This window comes from Struthio camelus, chromosome 1 (assembly GCF_040807025.1).
Source record: "Struthio camelus isolate bStrCam1 chromosome 1, bStrCam1.hap1, whole genome shotgun sequence".
NCBI classification, from domain to species: Eukaryota; Metazoa; Chordata; class Aves; order Struthioniformes; family Struthionidae; genus Struthio; species Struthio camelus.
Genome location: NC_090942.1, coordinates 67,877,350 through 67,894,410, shown reverse-complemented (window position 1 = coordinate 67,894,410; position 17,061 = coordinate 67,877,350).

Here is a 17,061-nt window from a genome sequence, read left to right as displayed (position 1 = left end):
TGTGTGACAGATGCTCCAGTGCCTTAATCATCTTAGTAGCCCTTCACTGGACTTCCTCCAGGAGCTCCGTGTCTCTGCTGTGGTGGGGAGCTCAGAACTTGACCCAGCACTCCAGATACGGCCTCACCAGTGCTGAGTAGAGGAGAAGGATCACCTCCCTTGACCTTCTGGCAACACTGCCTAATGCTGCCCAGGATGCTGTTGGCCGCCTTGGCCACAAGGACACATTTCTGGCTCACAGTCAACTTGTTGTCATCCCCCTCCCCCCCAATCCCCTGGGGTCTTTTCTGCAATGCTCCTTTGCAGCCAGTCAGCTCCCAGCCTTTACTGGTGCATATTTTCCTTTGTTGAACTTCACAGGATTCTTCTCTGCCCACAGCGTGTCAAGGTCACTCTCAATAGCAGCACAATCCTCTGGTGTATCAGCCACTCCTCCCAATTCTGTATCACCTGCAGGCTTGTTGAGGGTACATTTCATCTCATCATCCAGATCATTGATGAAGATGCTCAACAGTATTGGAGCTATATCAACCCCTGAGGGACTAATGACTGACCTCCAGCTGGACTTCATATCACCAATCACCACCCTCTAAGCGAGAGAGGGTAAAGAGTTTCCAGTCCACTTCTATTTATCTAGCCCATAACATCCTCAGGCAAGCTGATGAAGTATATGGAAGACAGTGTTGAAAGCATTGCTAAAATGAAGATAAACAATATCTTCTATTCTCCCCTCATCCACCAAGCCAGTCATCTCATCATAGAATGCTATTGAGGTGGTTAAGCAGAATTTCCCCTTCATAAATGCATACTGACTACTTCCAATCACTTTCTTGTCCTTTATGCATTTGGAAATGGCTTCCAGGATTATTTACTCACCATCCTTCCAGGGATCAAGGTGAGGCTGACCATCCTATAGTTCCCTAGTTCATCTGGAAGGGGGAGATGACATTTGCTTTCCTCTAGTCCTCAGGAACGTCTCCTGATCACTATGACCTTTCAAAGTGAATCAAGAGCAGCCTCCCAGTGACATTGGCCAGCTCCCTCAGCTCTCATGGGTGCATGCCATCAGGTCCATGGATTTATTAATGTGCAGCCTCAGCGTTCCCTAACCTGATGCTCCTCCAATCAAAGGTAAGCCTTCCTTGCTCCAGACTTCCCATCTCAGGGGCTTGGATTCCTGAAGCCACATCTTACCAGTAAAGACCAAGGAGAAAGCAGCATTCAGTACCTGCAAGATAAGTGTAATGAACTTTTAACTTTAACCCAAGCTTCGGATGCAAGTTAAGAGCAAACAGAACTGCTGACACAGAAAGAGGAAGTTTGAAATGTTCCAGAGGAAGAGAATGTGGTCAACTTAGAGCAAACCAAATGTTCTAGAGAAGGGAGATGTGATAAATTAAGAACCAAACTGCACAACTTGGAACAAACAGAACTGACTGTTGATAAGGAAGGAAAACATAAGACAGACATCCATTACTAAGTAATCTAACGTAATCAGCAACCACAAAATCAGCATCATGTACCAACCAATGAATTTGTCACAACTCTAGTCAGCATCATGTATTAACCAATAGATTTGCTTTACCAACAGTGATGTAATGCTAGCAAGCATATAAAAGAGGGGAATAAAAAACAGGGTCCCTCTTCAGAGCTGCTTTTCACTACAAGTCTGACTCTTTATTCCCAAGATTCCAAATTTTTCTGTTACAGTACCTTAACCATTTCCATGTCCTTTATCACCAGGGCCCTAGCCCTATTCAGCAGCAGGCCCACCTTTTTCTTAGTCTTCCTGTCAGCTGATAAACCTGTAAAACCCCTTTTTGTTGCCCTTCACACCCCATACTAGATTCAATTCCAGATGAGGTTTGGAGTTCCTGACCCCACCCCCAAATGCTCAGACAGTGTCTCAATATTCCTCCTAGGTCACCTATTCCTGCTTGCATCCCTTGTATGCTTCCATTTGATGTTTGAGCATAGCCAAGAGCTCCTTGTTCATCCACACAAGCCCCCTGCCACCTTGGCAGGATTTTCTGCTCATTAGGATAGGCCATTCCTGAGCTTGACACAGATCCTCAACAATCACACAAGCTAGAAGATCGTCTGCTACAGCCACAGCAAGAGACCCCAGGGATCCCTGCAGCCCCAGCCCTGCATTCTCCTTCTGGAGCTCTATCTGGGTTGAGGCATTTGACATTACAGAGAAAGTTACCTCAAAGTCTACTGGAGACTGTGCCCCATGGTGCTGTTAACCATTGTTGAGGAAGCACATGCCATTACAGGAAAAAGAAAGAAGGAAGGAAGAAGAAGAAGAAGAAAAAAAAACCGCCAGCCCCACCAGAGCCCCCTCCTACACCAGCAGCTATACCTGTCTACTATACTTTGGGCCCAGCTCCTACATATGCCTCTCCCCAGCAATGGCTAAAAGGGTGCTTGACCCTCCCTAATCAGGGGTCAGCTGGAACAAAATTTTGCTCCAAGCACCTTTGATCAAGGACAGCTGACAGAGCTTGTTAGAGCTTATCGTGCAGCCAACTTAACTGTTATGTTAGTACTTTATTTACTTTATAGCTTGCCAAATGCTAAATACATTTATGCTAAATTGGGTTCAGTCACTGTCTCACTGCAACAATTCTAAATGTATCTGCGCTGGGTTGACAATCTGGTCACTGTCCCATCTCAACACAATGGTTCCCATGCCTTGGGTCCATGACCTCCTGCTACTTTTGAATTTCCTCCTACAGAACAATGCCAGAAACTGTTTTAAAGGTGCATCATGATATCATTGTGAATTGATCTGATTGGCAGCCTGTGCTGACATCTGCATATAAAATTCAGCAGCAGCAGAGAACTTTAGGTGGATGTCTGGCTCTGTGCAGAGGGTGTGAGGTGGAACTGTTGCATATTGGAGTCAAGCTGGCACCCAAGAGCCTGACACTGAGCTGGGCTGGACAGAGGAAGTGTCACATTCCTTTGGGCTCGACTGTGCCATCCAGTCAAGTGGTAACTGGGCTGAGTCTCAGATGACAAGGCTTGCGTGTGTGAGTGCGTGGTGACTGAGAAGTTTTCCTTGGCCTAGCTTACCCTCTCTCAGTCCTCTTAATAAATTGCACTTAGCAGAGTTACATTGTTTGGTGCTCCTTTCCTCCTTGTGACAATGCAATATTTTGTTTGACAGAGTTATCAACAGTTACCAACTTTCTCTGCTCCATTACTCATGAAGATTTGTGTTTAACTTTTGTAAGATCAGTTTTATTTGATTAAAACCTGGTTTCCAAAATAATCTCTGCATTTCATTTGTTAAGGTAGAGCTCATGATTCTGAAAGACTTTCTTAGGAAAAATTGATGAGATCGGACCTACAGATATAAGAGAACATTTACTTGCTTTGTGAAACTAGACAATAGTCCCAAGGTGTTATAATCCAGTGTTGCCATCCACACTGCATAATCCACACTGCAGTGAAGCCTAAAGAGTAGGATACTAGATCCTACAGAAGCATTTGTGATTTGTTTTCTTTAATAATGGTAAGATGAACTTACAAATGTAGCATTAAAGATTACCAGTGACGAATTCTGCATACCTGATTCTGAGCCAATGACACCCACACAACTAGCTAATTTTGTTGCAGCCTTGCATGCAGTCTAAAGATGGTTCTGCTTCAATAGGTAGCAACTTATAGATGTATGCAATTGTATATGTGTGAAAGATATGCAACTCTTGTACAGCAGCTGGCTGATTTTCCAGCAGGCGGTTCCTGTTTTTCTTCATTATCTTTCAAGATACAGTTTTCTAATGTTTTCCAGATGTGGCCTCCTGACAACTGTAGCACATTCTACTCATGCATAGTATACATTCTTGTTCTAGGGTCACTGAATAGGTCATGTACACACTCCTGTCCTAGAACCATTAAAAATGTGTTCTGCGAAAGAATGGTTCTTTCAGAGAATATATATACATAATGCTACTGCTACTGCTTGTTATTAATATCTTTCTAATTATGTCACTGTTACTGTTACATTGATTAAAATGGTTTACTTAAATGAATTTGATTCCCTTTCAGTTACAGCACTAGATGGGCCTATGTTGAAGTAAGTAATCATAAATCTTACTTCACTTGCACCTCAGAGCTGTTGCTAGTGCTTAAGGATCCAGGAGGTCACTGAACTGTAAGAAAAGAGGTTGACAGATGACTTTGAATAGCAGTAAAAAAAATTTATAGTTTCTTCTTGTGACAGTGTGCTTCCCCCTTGCCTTCCCCCCCAACCTGACCTTTCACCCATAACCCTGCTTAGGCAATAAACCATCAGCAGCGGTCGTGATGGCTGCATCCAGTCGTGATGGCTGCATCCAACTCAGAGTGGAATCTGGGGAGACAGATAACAGCACAATCACCAAGGGCTAACCGAGCACGCACCAATCAAAATACGGCTGGTATGCAAGTATGACTAGAAGTCAATTATCTTACCCCATAAATAGGGGGTAGCCCAGAGCCTGCTGAGCTGTCCTGCATGGCAGCGGGCTGCAGGCCAGGATCCCCTGTTGCGCAGGGACACCTCTCAAGGTTCCTCCTTGAGGTTGAGAGATTCTTTACCCGTGACAGATCCTCGATGAGTGACTAATAGTGTGCTGAAACTTTGTAATTTTGCTAAGTTACCTCTTTGTGCACCTAATCCTTAGACATAAACCATTGACCAAGTCTGGGACTAAGATTGGATCCAGCCACACCTAGACTCCTCTGAGAAAGAGTTTAGAAAGCAAGGGGGTCCATTCTGAACCTTGTGACTCAACAGGAGGGTCTCCTTGACACTTTTGTCTTACTATATCCTCCACACAGTAAATAACCGAGTGAACCTTGCCATTGACCCATGCTAAATCACTGTCTTATTTTATGATTGAACTTTGTTAAATCACTGTCTTATCTCAATAAGACATATTGCTGCTTCTCTCTTACGAGTGAAGTGCATCACTCCTCACTCATCCATGACACTACTATGTCTTTCACGACAGCAGTTTCTCTCCCCTGAGTGACGACTTGATTCTCTAAGCATATCGAACGACGGGATTCTCTCAGTGAGGACTTTATTTTCAATGATTTTGAAAATACATGCTCTGTGATGAGGGAGATACCAGAGGATGTTTCCTAAACTATGTTCTTTATATAACTCTAGCAAGGAGTCATGTGTGCCTTAGTAAACAATTGTAAATTCCATTTGCTTTTCCTTTCTGAAAACAGATGATTCTGTACAAAGCTACTATATCAACTATCTTGTCTACTTCACAGGTTTCCACAGACCTAAGAAGAAGTCAGGGAGACTCTACCTTTCCTGCAAAAGTATTATTTAGAAAGAATTGCATATTTGAGTTCAGACATGTTTAGATGTAGTAACAAATGAGTGGCATCTTTCAGAGATTCAGTTTTTCAGAGGTTTCAATTTTAACTTGATAAACAAATTTTTGACACCCACATGCAACTGGCTGTATCTGTTCTCACATACAAATCATTGTTTCACATGTGGGTGGAATTCACCACCCAGATCAGGTGCTCATGGTGTTGTGTGCGTATCCGCGGTCACTTGTGCTGTTGTCCGTCAGGCCCTGTGGGGTGGCTGCTGCAGCAAGGACTGAACATACACTCGGGGAGTGACTGGGGAGCGTTCCCATCTTTATGCAGGAGCCACTTACTAAATAGCCCATGATTCCTTTCTTCCTGTCCTATGACCATCTCTTTAAGAGATGGCACCACTTCAAAACTATGGTGGCAGCAGCTGAGTCTCTGGTTTCCAGAAATAATTAGAAACACATGACAAATCCCCTTGGTTTTGTCGTCCCAGTCGTACGCCTGCTTTCTTGCGGTCTTTCCACAGTGAGGAGGAGTGGAAAGCAAATAGCAATGATCTCTAATGCAGATGTTTTGTATTATACTGCAGATCTCCAGCCAGGGCATCCAGCAATTAGAGTAGGACAGTAAAGATGAGAAAGATAGCAAGATTACAGCAATGATCTGGATTCTTAAAAAAACCTACGGTTTCAGTACCCGCTTATGAGCCTGTGAAGCAACTGTGGGGTGTTGAGAGGTGTGCTCTCGTCACGCCAGCATAGCTGCAGAGCTTCAGAGTGATTGATACAATGACATCTCTGCATGGGAGACTACAGGCTTCAGACATAGTTAGTGTATCACGTACAGGGTGCCTTGAATGACTTCATTGTAAAGGATGAAATCTTTTCCTGTCTCAGAATAAGATATACAGATAAGCCCATCTGACTGAATAGCCTTGTAAAAAAAATAAGATGCATTTGGATATCCCAAAGTAATTTTCAATTGATCATTTATTTACAACTGGCAGACTGTCATTACACTGCAGATTGCATTTTGTTCATTCGTCATACCTAACTTGAAACCTTCAGAATTGTTTCCATTTTGTTATACTGCAGATGTTGTGATTGCTCACTCTCTACATATTACAGCACTTTTCTTAGGTAGTGTCTTTCATTCCGCAGCATATATGAAGGAACTTCTACTTTCCTGTAGAAGTTTAGATTTTTCTTTGACTCTCTCATATAAAACCACACTGAGTTCTTCAGACTGGTGCACTGTATTCAGTTAATATGTTCAGTTATGTGCTTTGAGGTTAAGCAGGGTGATGCATGATTTCATTGTGAAAATAACATTATAATGCACAGTTCACCACATTTCTTATTAATGCAGGTCACATGCTGTGGCTCTGTTGGCCTGACAATTCTAAAAGGCGGTCCTCACCATCCTTAGAAATGTCATTATAAAACAATGCTTAAAGGAATTGTTGAAATAGGCAGTTTAGTTTTATTTTTATAATATAAAATAGATTTAGGTCACTCTTTGCCTAATTACTTCCAATGAACCTACTCTCGGTACCTCTAAGTATCAGTCTCCTTATTCTATCCATTTTCACTTCCAATATCTTCTTAGTCCTACCATCTCCATTCCAGATAAAACCACATTCATCCTGATGACACTACATCTACTGAATCCACATTTGTGACTTGGGCTTCAAGACAGGCATTGCTCAGCTATGAAGCGATTTTAAAGAAAGAGAACTCCAGTAAAACCTTTTCCCTTTTAAAAAAGAAAAAGAGTGTTTACAGTTCTCCAGCCACTCTCTCACCATTATTACAAGCGTTGCAGTGAGATATGATGATCTTTTTACCAAAAGCTCAGCTTTTGGTCCCCAGCTGCTTTTATAGATTCAGAGTGCATTCTGTTCACTCTGGCTTGTATGGATCTCCCAACAGGGCTCAGGCATCTCAAACATTTTCTTTGCCTGACCATCAGCCTTTGCATTTCTTGTCCAGGAAATGGACGTGCGCCTTGGACTGTATATCGTGTGATATGCAGTCTAGGAATATCTGAAAGTGTCAAGTCCTTTCCAAAAGTACCTGCCTCTTTATTGCAATATACCATGATACAGAATTAACATTTAACTGCAAAAATAAATGTCTGTTTGAGTTAAGTTCACTAGAGTAATAGATATTTATCACTAAAACAATGACTGGGTATAAGGGTAAGGCAGGGGCAATGCCTGGACTCCCAGCAGGGACAGATACACAAACACAAGGCACACTACGGTCGATTCTGAGCGTTCATTACCTCTGCGTCTGAGCAGGGGTTCCCCAGCAATTTCCCAATCGAAGCAATAATGGAGCAGGAGAGTCTCTGGCACCACTGAGCGTCAGTCCACAGTGAGAAACGCCGGGGGGGGCACTATGTGAGGTATTTATGGACTACACACATGTGTGGCAAGCATATTGAGCTCATCGCTAATCTCAGTTCAAAGCCCAGGTGTAGCACCATGCTAGCACGGGCTCAGCCACGTGACTATGGCACGTGCATGCCCTGTAGATGCTCCTTTTCCCAGGGAACAGTCTGGCTAGCTTGCTTCGCCTGTCTCCTCAGCATTCTTCCACATTTTCCCATACACTCCTCCCCTCTTGTGTTTGTGTATCTATCCCTGCTGGGAGCCCAGGCGTTGCCCCCACCTTCCCCTTACAATTGATGTAGTTGGCAGGATACACAAATGACGGAGAAGAGCGAAGGGGGAGGGCGAGAACCAAGGAGGGACTGCTCGCCTGTGGCTGCCAGGATGGCCCCACACTGAGTGGTGCAGGCTGGTAACTGCTTTGCTTGCCACTCTGGCAGTCCCCAAGGACTGGCTAGAGTTGGCACTGGGGGAAAATGTTACTCTGAAGGCAGCTGAATCCACTTTATGGGCTATGCCATTCCACACCACTTTGGAAGCAGCTTGGAAGCTAGCCAGATTATTAGGGTGGGCACTGATGACAGGCATCCGAGCCTTAGATAATGAGGTATCACCTTTGCAGCAATGAGTAACAGATATGGAGAAGGTGATTGCAGATCTGCATGATGCAAAGGTGGTAGCACAGGAGTTAATTACGACCCAAACTGAAAAGAGCCAGGAATTAACCCGCAGGGTAGAGTGGCTTTGTAAGTGGCTGACAAATGCCATGCATGCTATGGTAAAGCCCCAGCTACAGTTGCCCGGGTGAGAACAATAATAATTAGACCCTTCTGGGACCCAGAGGAGTGGGATGGTAATATCTGGACTACTTCATCTGACTCAGAGGTTGAATTTGGATTAGAAGGAGAACTGGCTACTCCCCAGGTCTGACCTCTTGTGCAGTTGAAGGGGAGAGGCAAATAGATGGGAATACAGTGGAGCAATCTAGGACGTTTACCCAGAAAGAGCTGCGTGAATTTTTAACTACTTTCCAGCAGCAGCCCGGGGAGTCTTTGTTAGCCTGGTTAACGAGACCATGAGATGCAGGTGGTGGATTGCTTAAGACCTCTTAAGAGAGGAGCTGAATTTAACGAGACCCTTATCAACTGATGCTCAAGTACAGTATTATCTTATCCAATTAACTTCTGTGCAAGATGGGGCAGGAAATGTTATCGAAGCTCCAACATCATATCAATGCTTATGTGCTGCTATGGTAGGTGCTTACCCGTCCACAGGTGAATTAGCTGCTACAGTGGGGGTGTGATGTACTTCTGAGGAAGGATGAATGTGTTGCAGCAGATAGGGGTAGCAATTGGGTTAGCAGGTGAAGACAGACCAAATGGTATGGAAATAACATGGCAGACCTCCCATGCAAATCAATCCTCTACTGTATGGGGCTTAGAGCAACTCATGTATACTTACAATATACCAAAAGAAATATAGAGTGACCAAGGTACCCACTTTGCAGGCCATGTAGTACAAGAATGGGCAAAGGACTTGGGGATCACCTGGGTCTTGCATATACCCTACCACCCTCAAGCAAGTGGATTAATAGAGAGAATTAATGGCCTGCTAAAAGAACAAATTTGAAAACTTATCACCATGCAGACATTAAGGGGGTGGGTGAGCATGCTCCCACAAGCTCTGCGTATGCTTAACAATAGGCATGTTGGAATGCTTACTCCCTATGAGCGAGTACAAGCCAAAGCAGCCCTAGCAATCCTTGATCAGATACCAGTAATGGAAGGGGGGATTGCCCCCCGCATACTCACTGCCGGGGAGGTAGAATTCTGTATATCTGAGCAACTTATGATTACTGAACAAAAAGTTATAAGCTTACATTTAAGACTTGCCTGCCCTTCACAGTATGTATGACCATTGACACCTTTAATACCTGTTCAAATAGTCACACTCTTACTGACTTCTCAAGATTTATCTTTCCAGGTATCTGTATCCACACCAGTGAGTGTCTCACAGGGAGCTCCAAGAGTGTAAGGAATTCTGATCCACAGTGCCAGAGTGCCTCAAGTTTAGCAAACACCCTCAATACACTCTTTAGCCAGTGTGTGGATACTAACTCCTCAAAAGGAAAAATGGCCTGGTCTTGTTTTAGCAGATGGTCCAGGAGCCACTGCTCTAGTTCTTCTTGATGGTAATATCATGCCTTTCTAACTTCCTGTTGGTTATCATGCTGGCAACTGTAAGTTGCTGTTGGAATGTTGCCTCTTGCTGACCACAACAGATGCCATTGATCTACAAGACCATCCAACTTCACATGTAAATACATGAATTCAGCTCACACGAAGATCAGCTAACCTCTCTGCTTTCTGTATTGCAGGATGATGTCTTAACTACGTGTTACATAGGTGTACCAACTCCACTCACAGTATTGCAGAGTTATAATTTTCTAAAACAATTTGATATTTCTGTTACTCCCATGAATTTATATGATTTGGGTATTGTTTCCCAAAAGCTGACATATTGGACTTACTCTTTTCTGACATATCTGAAGTGGATATTTGCTTTTGCTTTGTAAATGCTACGTCTGTTCTGCAGAGTGTAACCAATACATAGTTAATTTGTAATGACACTATGAATATTTGTTTCCCAAAAGCTGACATATTGGACTTACTCTTTTCTGACATATCTGAAGTGGATATTTGCTTTTGCTTTGTAAATGCTACGTCTGTTCTGCAGAGTGTAACCAATACATAGTTAATTTGTAATGACACTATGAATATTTGTTTCCCAAAAGCTGACATATTGGACTTACTCTTTTCTGACATATCTGAAGTGGATATTTGCTTTCGCTTTGTAAATGCTACGTCTGTTCTGCAGAGTGTAACCAATACATAGTTAATTTGTAATGACACTATGAATATTACCTATGCGTCTGCTCATCTTATACTACCACTAGGATGGTTTCTTCTGTGTGGCACTACAGCATATACATATGTGCTGGCCAACACCACAGGTGGCCCATGCACCATAGGTTGTGTTACTTTAAGCGTGCTTCCCTTTATGATGGAGTAGCGAAGGACCCCATGGCCTATCCCGGATACCACTTGTAACCCCCATATAAATTTATTGTCTCATGCAGAAACCTTAGGCCTATTGTTAAGCCTAGCTGGGATCCCAGGGGTGGTGGCACATAGTTATAAACAGTTAGAGCATGTTGACTGTGCTTTAGCTTAAGGCTTAAATTGGACATCTAGAGCCATTGCCTCTTTAAATAAAGAGCTGGGAGCAGTATGGCAAAGAACATTGCAAAACCATCTAGTGATTGACTATCTCCTACCGCGACATAGTCACAGATGTCATGCCTTTACTGGGATGTGCTGTTTTAACGTCACTGATGAATTGGCGTCTGTTGAGAACAGTATCAGTCTCTTACAAGCCACTATCCAACATATCCAGCAGAATGGTGGAGATGCCTGCCTGGCTGGTTTGGCTCCCTAACAGAATTGCTGGGCCATCTCATACAAGGAGGACTCTTGTTTATCTTTTACTTTGTATTATGCTATGTTTTGATTTCATTGCTTTGTGAACTCTTTGGCCCTCATACCCCGCACCCTTCGGAAGACTGGGACCGCCTGTAACTAGCTTTCCATCATGGGGGAGGAGTGTATGGGAAAATGTGGAAGAATGCTGAGGAGACAGGCGAAGCAAGCTAGCCAGACTGTTCCCTGGGAAAAGGAGCATCTACAGGGCATGCACGTGCCATAGTCACGTGGCTGAGCCCGTGCTAGCATGGTGCTACACCTGGGCTTTGAACTGAGATTAGCGATGAGCTCAATATGCTTGCCACACATGTGTGTAGTCCATAAATACCTCACATAGTGCCCCCCCCGGCGTTTCTCACTGTGGACTGACGCTCAGTGGTGCCAGAGACTCTCCTGCTCCATTATTGCTTCGATTGGGAAATTGCTGGGGAACCCCTGCTCAGACGCAGAGGTAATGAACGCTCAGAATCGACCGTAGTGTGCCTTGTGTTTGTGTATCTGTCCCTGCTGGGAGTCCAGGCGTTGTCTCCACCTTACCCTTATACAGGGCATATGGATTTTGGTAGATACTCCATTTTATATCTGTTTTGCGCAAGTTAAACATACATACAAGTTTTATAGCTATGACTTGTTAACATAGAGATTTGTAATAAAAATTTAAAGATTAGTATGAATGAATTGCAATTTGTATATGTACATATGTATTTGTACATGTATATATGCAATATACATATGTGAAAGCACCAGAAGAAATTGTAGAGGAACACCGAGGAGTATGCTGTTTGTATCATGCCTAGAAGACCTGTGCTCTAACGTGGCCACAGCACAGATGACTCGTCAGGAGAAGACCCACAGTCTGACAGCATAGGAATGGCAACAAGGTTATGGCACACCGTACGTGACATTTCTCTTTCTGTTAGACCAACAGGAAGACATAGCCTAGACAACTAGCCTGAAGATAAACAAAATGTAGCAAAGAAGGCCAAGGACAGCGGCCTTGCCAAAGATTTAAGGATGTGGAAGGAAGCAAGATTCCAAGGCAAATGATCACACCAGAATTACTGCTGACTCCTACAAGACCTGCCCTAAAAAGCAACCAAAACTCTTCCCTCATACCCAGTCAAGAGGATCCCAAAGGATTGAGCATTTGGTGGCTGTTGTTTGTGTCCTCTCTGTCACACATAGGTGATCCTGGTCAAGCCACTTTGATACCTGCATCTTCAGTGATTGCAAATATGGGAGAATGAGTGAATGAGATCTATGAGAGTGTAAGTGCGAGTGAAATCACTTTTGTTTAAAAAAAAAAAAAACATTTTCCCCTTCCATAAGGTCTCATATTGAATTGAGTTATATTTATTTCCCATATTAATAGCTTACAATAGTTAGATAATATGTTTCCCAAATAACTAAATCATCTCAGTTCCTGAACGTTCCCATAAGCTAAGAATAAGGCAGCAATATGTACCATAAATAATCAAGCAATTAATTCTTGATCGTCTGTTGCTGAGGGTGCTCTTTTAGATTGGCTTACCTTGATTCCCACTACAGTTAAGAGGTGCTGCACGTGCCTTATCTCTAACACCGGAAGGATTCTTCGCCCAACGGTCATTAACTCCTCCTGCTGTCTGGTTCATTAGCCTGTATGAACTATATGACTCTTCTTCCATGTTAACAAGCACAGTGTTTCTCTCAGGCCAAAGTATCTCATGCTGTTTGTTAGCCAGTATGATTCACGTTGTCTGATCTGTGGACTTCCTTTGGAAGTGGACTGATGTGTGTCAGTAAGAAATCAGACCTGGTGTCCTGCTTTGATTCTCTCAAGGGATCACCTTAAGGTCTTAATGGATCAATCTCCTGGTTTGGTTTACTGCAGGTCCAAATTACAGATAACAGAGAGGTAAGGGGATAATGGCTTGTATGGCCCCCCTTTCACAACTGGAATTGATGTATAGTTTGCTTAGGAAGGCACAAGCAGTGCTGAGATACAGTGAATTCTGCAGTGACTGAACTAAAAAACATGTCTCCTGCTGTTCCTCTCCAGCAATTTCAGAAATGGTCTAACGTGGGGAGACAAAGTAGGCACAATTATATCAAAGAGCACACCACAACCTCATTAGTTCCTTTGAGGAGAAAATGTGGAGAAGGAAAATGTGATGATATGAAATTTGGGGTGGAACATAACGTTGCTGATGGCAGACTGTGTGTTGTGTATGATTCTATTTGATTAATGTGGAAATTGGTCTGAATGATTGATCACTGCTTTGCTGAGGATTGTGCCTGCTCTCTGTTACCATGGTTAATGGCTACTTGCATCGCAGAAAAAAAGCCATTCAGCTACAGTCTAAGCAGCTGCAGATTGTTAATGGAATGAGCCTTTAGGAAATGGATAGGTGTTGACAGACAGCAGGAGGCTTCTAGGAGATCAAAATCAGCAAAGCAAGACTTGCTAGCAAATGTGATATATCCTGCATGGGACTGTCAAGACCTGGTTTGAAGTCTCTGATACCCAGAGCCAGAAGCTTAGAATCAGGGAAGGTGGGTCTAAGCAGTTTGCTGCCAGTTGCCAAGTATCAGAGATATATAATGCTAGAGGCTTTAGCCCCTAAGATAAGGGCTTGAAGTCTGAGAGGCTGCTGCTTAGGGTGGCTAGAAGATTTTGCTTGTGAGACTCAATATGGGGGTGAGAATTGCTGTCAGATTGGTGAGTAAATAACATTTGTTTTGAGGACTCAATATAATGTCACCAGGGTTGAAGCTCCTGTAGGATTGTAAGCCTTTTGTAGGTGGATGTGGAAGCCTGCAGTTTTGAAAGCTGTGGTTATTTGGTAACATGGCCAAGTATGTATACCGTGAATCCTAAGCAATGGGTGTTAGATGACAGATACAGTCCATACTTACTCTACAAGTTTATTTAAATAAAGTAGCTCTGTAGAGAAGAGATTTAGGCCAAAATGTTATAATCTTTGACTAGTACATAGGAGACAATAGGAAACCTCTCAGTAATGAGCTGTCTAACCCTGGACTGCAGATAGAGTTCAGCTATGAAGTTTATGGCTGGAGTAGCTTAGGGAGCCAAGGAGCTGAGGCTGGTCTGGGGAAGGGCACTGAGGCAAGACCGAGAGCGTGGCCCAGAAGTGGGCACTGATATAGGTCTAGGGCAGGACTAAAACAAGGAGCGAGTGAAGGCTTTGCTGAGCAGAGCTGATGAGCCGTCCTTATGCAGTGAGGGGTGCCATTGTGGTAAATGTTTCCAGAATACATGGAGTTAGGGCTCCCAGAGTAGCTCTTTTCTCTCAATTTCTTTTCACCTTTTTTCCCCAGTGCTCCTTGGCAGGGGGATATGTTGTGTCCTGTCTCCTTTCTGCAGTTTTATGTTCACACAGATGTCCCCCGCACACTTTGCCTTTTTACTTAATCTCCTCGTAATGATCCAATCAACATCTATGGCCCCTTTTGTCTCCTCTTTAACAGATATCTTCCAGCTGTTCATCTGTTTCCTGTTATTTTACAGATGTTTGCTGATCTCTGAGATGCTGTAGACCCTACATATTGAAAATGAAATTCTGCCTTTCTTGAATGTCTGCCTTAGTGTTACTCACTCACAAAAATAGTCAGAAATGGTTAATTCCTTTGTCTAGATATGCACAAATAATATGACTTTGATTTTCATGACCACGAGCATCTGTTGATTCAGGCGCCCATTGATTGTTTTGCTTTCAGCAAATTACAGTATCTTCTGAAATTATGATATGTAAGAGGACAGCTATCCTCTTATGAGTGGTCTGCATTGCAGATTTTTAGATTTATCTTCACTCTTTTCTGTGAACTGATCTGTACAGCCACTCAAATCTTGAGAATTGTAATAAAGTGAGGGAAAAAATAAGGCTGTATTGCTGTAATACTTTACTTATTATACAGTGAGAATGAGAATGACAACTTAATTGTGCGTGCTGTAAAAAGACAGCAACCTTGAAACAAAATGGTGTACATGGGACAGTAGAGGTGAGAAGGGGTACCATGCTGGTAAAAGTGAATTTCTATGAGCTTTAAAAGACTTGTGGTGCTCAGTGAGGGCTTGAGGCTATGGTGACATGTATCTCTTTCCTTCCATGCGGTGGTGGGAATCTTGGGGCTTTGTGTCACATTCCCAGGCCAGTATGAGGCCAGCTCCAAAATGTGCTGTTCCTCCTCTTAGTAGGAAGTGGCTTGGTCACAGGTGAACGTATGGCCCCAGGGCTGAATAATAAACAACTAAAGGCTTGTGCCTTAGAAGTATCTGTGGAAGCTTCCTAATTTTGCTAGCATAGGCACAATATGTAAATACTTGTGGCTGTTTTTTGAAGTGATTAATTTCAGCTGAATGAAGTGTCCCTGCTGCTCAGGTGTTTGTGAATGATGAGCAGAAGAGGTAGCAGTTATGAAAACTTTTGTGAGGCATATGTAATTCTTCTGGGTGGTTTTTAAGTCCCGCAAAACAGATGAGCGGGAGAATGCTGCTCAGACCATATACAAGATAAACGTTTCCTGGGAAAAGGATGTACCAGGTTGCTGCTAGGAACTGTACAAGAATGAGTCAAGGATGATTGGCTGGCTTATATAGTACCAAGACTCTCAAATGAATTAAAATCTGAAGGGTATGTAAAGCACACGGATATATGAAGGAAGGGGAGAGTAACTGGAGCGATGCAAGTTTCTTATGAAGAAATATAATTATAGAGCAACACGGAGGAACACTGTTCATCAACAGCAGGTTCTCAAGTTTCTCTCTTCAAAGTAACTCTCTTGCAACCGAAGACTTTGCAATGACTTTGTTCTGCTCTTTGTGCCTCATTTGGGAACCTCTGTCAAACTGGCAATATTTGAAAATTCTTGCAAATAAAGTTCTGTTCTTTGATCAAATAAACTTGAAAAATTAACATAAACCAAATTCTTACCAAACGTCCTGGCATTTACCAGTGATTTCAGGGCTATTACAGGCAAGTGTTCTGCTGGCTGACCATGATGGAGATGCTGGATGCAGATGGGAAGGAGAGAAACATGATCTGTAACCTCACTGCCTCTGTGAGGACAGGATCAGCCGGGAGTCATTGCATTTGTGTCTCCACTCCCCTTCTCTCTCGGCTTTGCCACAGCAGCATTCCTTCTGCTAAGCTTAATGCTTTGAGACTGCCAGCCTGTCTGTGAATATCACACCCTTGTCCTCCTCTTCGAAGTCCTTTTAGCCCCTCCTGTTGTGTACTTCAGTTAAATTGTACAAGCACCAAACTTCCAGCTGATCGGTGTTACTATGAAGTTGGCAAGCTTGTAATATTTTTGTTGCTGGGGGAAGGGGTGAGGGGGACGGGACACCTTTCCACAAAGACAGGAAGAGATGGAAGATCTTACGTAGTCATGCCAGACAAAAGTAACCATCTTGTGCCAAGCTTTAATAGAAATAATTTAATATATTTCTAAGCTTTGCTGAATTTCTAGAGTATTCTATTTAAAGCAAAGTAAAAACCCTATGGAAAGATTTTCACTGAGTATTTCATTAGTCTACTGGAGGAAAAGCAGCTGGGGGATACCTGTCAACAACCATGTAGCTTATCCTACACCAGACAGAAGACTTCAGAGTAGTGCATCTCTCAGAGGAAGAGATAACAGATGGCAGACAGTTGAGGATGTAGCTCTTGAGAAGAGATGCTTTTGGCTGGTCATGGGTCCTCAAGTCCTCAGAGGCTGTTGATTCCCCAAGCAACAAGAGATGATAATGCTTTGCTCCCACTACAAAGTTACAAAGGACTTGTG